The 4,427-nt window shown below is 32.7% G+C and overlaps 1 non-coding gene across 1 annotated transcript; it reads left to right on the forward strand.

Annotated features, from left to right (window-relative positions):
• Positions 1–2,019: 2,019 nt before the first annotated feature.
• On the forward strand, positions 2,020–2,092 carry TRNAA-UGC. The gene has a single exon. It is a non-coding gene; the product is annotated as a tRNA-Ala (tRNA).
• Positions 2,093–4,427: the final 2,335 nt, after the last annotated feature.

The raw sequence follows: 4,427 nt of genomic DNA on the forward strand, positions 1-4,427 counted from the left end.
TGCTTGTGCGCATCCTCACCCTATAGACTAGAAAAGGAGGAAGTAAGTGAATTAACCCAGATTTAAGCGTGGAGTACTTGTCATTTCAGGATAGGCAACGCATAAAGGCTGTTGAGTGAAGTCTGGTGCTGTGAGCTCCTTAAGAGTCTTTTCACGTTCAGCCATTACTGGTAAATTTGTAGGAATGCTTTCTTCTCTGGACACATCTTCAACACAAATATCTCTATCAAGCGTAGTTTGCTGTCTCCTCTTTCTCCTGATTCTCTGCATCTCCCAAGATATTTATGCAAAATACAACTATCTAGAACCTTTGGGAGTGTGGTTCATGCATTAAAAGAGAAAATCGATTAGTAAGGAAAACACTACAAGCATAAAAAGAATCTAGAAATTTGTTGGCACCCCAGGAATGATGCCAATTTGGTAGGCCGCCAGATTCACCATTACCCATAAACCTGTGCTACACAAATAATATTTATAAATACCGAATGAACTACTTATACTAACTATAGTACAAGCGGCAAGTCCGAGATTGAACCACAGAGAGCCGAATTGGATTCCTCAAAAATTGAAACTCGTAGGAAGTAACCAAGTGGGAAATTTGTGAAAATTTCGAATTAAAATTGCATGAAAATCAAATTGCACAATGAGAAAGAATGTGTAAAAATGTCAATTGAACAAAATACTTGGTTTTGGTAGTTATAGTTTATTTCATTCTTTTTCAATTCTATCATGGACTATTCCAAAGATATGTGAGAAATTCAAATTAGAATTTTCCAACTCGTTAAGAATCCTAGCCGTTATTTCACAAAATCAAGTCAATTGAAGAAAAAAAAAAACGAGAATCCTCAACTAATCAATCAAGAGGCATTAAGATCCAAGGCAAAGTTAAGCCAAATAATTTATTTCAATTGTCTAACAAATTATTTGAACAAGAATTATCTAAGTTAGAAAGTAATGTTTAATAAATGGAATCCCAATTTAACATCACAAACTTACTTAACTCTTGCTTCTGGGTGATGACTACCTAACAATTACAAATTAGGGCCAATCAAAGCAATCAATAATTGCATAGCTAATTGGCCAAATTATCCCATGCAAGACAATTGAATAATAAATTCAAGATAAATTCTCTTAAAATTCAGAAAAGTTTCATAGAATTACAAAACATAGTCTCAAGAACAAATTGGTGAAAGTAAACTACGAAACCCAAGCTAAGTTCTTAGCCTTTAGCCAAAAATCATCTTTTAATTCAATACGGGGCTCAAAATGGAAGAAGATTCAGAATTTTGGTGAAAAATAGAGGAAGAAATCGAGAGGAATTAGAAGGGTGACCGTCTATTCGAGTGTGTCTTGAGTGTTGGCCCCAAATGACCTATTTACAAGTTTATCGCAACGCTAGGTAGAGCATTGCAATGTTGCAACGCATTTTTGCTGAGTGTCAAGGAGGTGTCACAACGATGCCCTTGATGCTTGTGGCGCGTGCATGAGGGTGGGAGTTCCGTCAAACTACGTACGCTAGGGTTAGACTTCGCAACGTTACCATTCTACCACACAACGTTAGAGTTAAGCGTTGCACTAGCATTGCAACAGTGAAATTATTCCATCTTCGGAGCGTTGCAACGATGCCCTGCACTCAAGCCTATTGCCTTCAAGCGTCGAGCGAGCGTTGATTTTATGCTTTGGAGGAGCATTGTGACGCTCGGCAGTGCGAAATACTTCAATGTATTGGTCTTTTTTCTTCATTTGTTCAATTTGGCTCCTATCTTGGTCATCTGAACACCTTTTTGTCCCAAACGCTTTATTTGATCTCTTGTACACTCGAGTCCTACAAAACAATCAATTTAAAGACATTAAGTAGCTTAAAAACCTCGAGTTAGATAGAGGAAGATAGCACTTTTCTAGTGCTATCAATATTGTAAAAGAAATTTTATATAAATCAAATTTAATAATGTGTTAAATAAGCTATAATATAGAAACCGAAAATAATTTAGAACCTTTAACAAAATTTTAACAAAGGAAGGGGGTGTAGCTCATATGGTAGAGCGCTTGCTTTGCATGCAAGAGGCACGGGGTTCAATTCCCCGCACCTCCAATGAATTAAATTTCTTTTTATCCTTAAATAAAAAGAATATATTTTTCATTTGAACAATTCTTGTACACTCTCATTTATTTAAATAAAAATATATACAAAACTATTCTTATAATACTGTAATAAATTTATTAAAAAAATAACAATTTCATATAATTTTAGGGTTGTTTTTAAATATTGAAAAATAAACCAAAATATTTACACAATATAGCAAAATTTTAAAACTATCAATAGTAGACTCTGATAGACTTCTATCAATGTCTATCAATATTATCGATAGAAGTCTATTAATGTCTATCAGTGTCTATCATTGATAGTTCTAAAATTTTGCTATATTTTGTAAATATTTTCAACAGTTTTACCCTTTGAAATAATTTTTCATAATTTTATTTGAATAATTAAATTCTAAAATATAATAATAATTTTTTTAAATGAAGAATATATTCTTTTTAGTTATGTTCATTTTCTTTATTGAATATCTCTCCTGAAATATTTTCATTGCAAATATAAATTAATATAAAAAGCTGGAAATAGAAACTAAAGGAGACAAAATTATGTTTGGGGTAGAAAAAAGGGAGAATATAGTTGCTCATGTGTGTACACCGGAGAATTTTAATTAAAGCTATAAAATTTAGTGATACATAAATATCATATCATAGGAGGTAAATTTGGACCCATACTCGAGACAATGACCATGCAAAAATAAGTCTAATATGAAAAGTATATTTGGACTCAAATAAATTTAGGTTACCTTGTTAATTATTGATCTTGAAGATTTGTTTAGTTGGCTTTAGATTCTTTGAAGATAGACGTTTCTGCAGATGTCTCAAATAAAGTCTTAACATCTGTCTATGACACCAGAGTATTTTCCTACCGAATATTTTCCTTATCTGAAAGTATCTGATTGTAATATTTTGTTCGGTATTTTCCTTTATTGAAGTGCAACCTTTCTATTCCTAATTGTGAATTGTTTCCGTTCATGGATTCGACTACTTAAAGTGAATTATGTTGTGCATTTAAGTCTACCATATTTTATTCTATTGATCAAGATGATTTTAGTTTGACGGTCAAATTGTTCTACATTGTGTTCTTGCTCGCTCACTATTCCGTTATGCAAGTTCTTCATCTATTGAAATACATCACTTTGAAGTAAATAGAGGTTTAGGGGGAGCCTAAGCTATTGTTGTCGAAGAAGGGATTCTCAAGCTTAGGAGAAGCCTAAGATTCAGCTTCGGAGAAAGAGTTCTCCATCTTAGGAGATCCTGAAGTTCATCAGTGCAGGGAGTTCGCTGACTTGAGGAAATATATCATCGTGAGAGGAGTCTCACTCATCATTGGAAGGCGAGGTGTTTAATACTAATATTATCAATTTAGGGGGAGCCTAAGTACACTTGAGGGGGAGTCTCACATCTAGGGGGAGCCTAGGTGATTAGTGAATTGAGCTCTACCTAAGTCACTTTAGTGGTTGTGTGTTACAGATAAATACTGCGTTTTAAGCTGTTTAACTCTTTAATATTAGTGGATTATCTTTCCTGGACGCACTTTGCCCTAGATGTAGGTTGTTCATCACCGAACTAGGTTACCAACTTTTATGTGTCTTTATTTGTTTACTTGTTAGTATTTTTTATCGTTTCAGTGGTTGTCAGTGCTTTTCGTTTACCATCCATATATCAAGTGACGAGTCATCCTATCGCCTTTTTAATTGAATTAACCAAATTTAGACTTAATTTATTCAGGATTAGGAAAAACTTGTATCTGACTAGTAAAATGATTATGATTAACCCTAACTAAATCCATCATTTTCATCTGCGAGGTGAAAAAAAAAAAACATCAAACTTCTTCTCAATCTCTTACTTTGCATGGAATTCTCTCTTTTTTTTATCTCTCTCTCTCTCTCTCTCTCTCTCTTTTTTTTTTTTTTTTTTTTTTTTGCAATTCACCACTTTTATGAATTTATCATTGTAGCACGTGAAGATCATATGGTTTTCTCCCATCCAAATTTAGGACTTAACAAATATAATGATGTAATATAATCTTCTTATGTTTTAATAATTTGCAGTTACTTTCTTTTTATTGTTGAACATTATAGAGTAATGATAAACCACCATTACAAGATACTGTGAACATTATTTTAAAATAAAGAAATTAGATAACCTATTACAGAAGATTTTCTAATCTTCCATCCAAATTTCTAAAATAAAGTCTCGCAGAAATTTTTTGCATATGTTTTTCTTCCAATTTTTTACCAAATTATATAAATATCATGTCTATTAGATAATATGGGTTCCATCTCAAAATCAATGGATATAAGAGGAGTAACTCTTCCATCTTATAAAAA

The sequence above is a fragment of the Benincasa hispida genome, chromosome 7 (assembly GCF_009727055.1).
Source record: "Benincasa hispida cultivar B227 chromosome 7, ASM972705v1, whole genome shotgun sequence".
Classification (NCBI taxonomy): domain Eukaryota; kingdom Viridiplantae; phylum Streptophyta; class Magnoliopsida; order Cucurbitales; family Cucurbitaceae; genus Benincasa; species Benincasa hispida.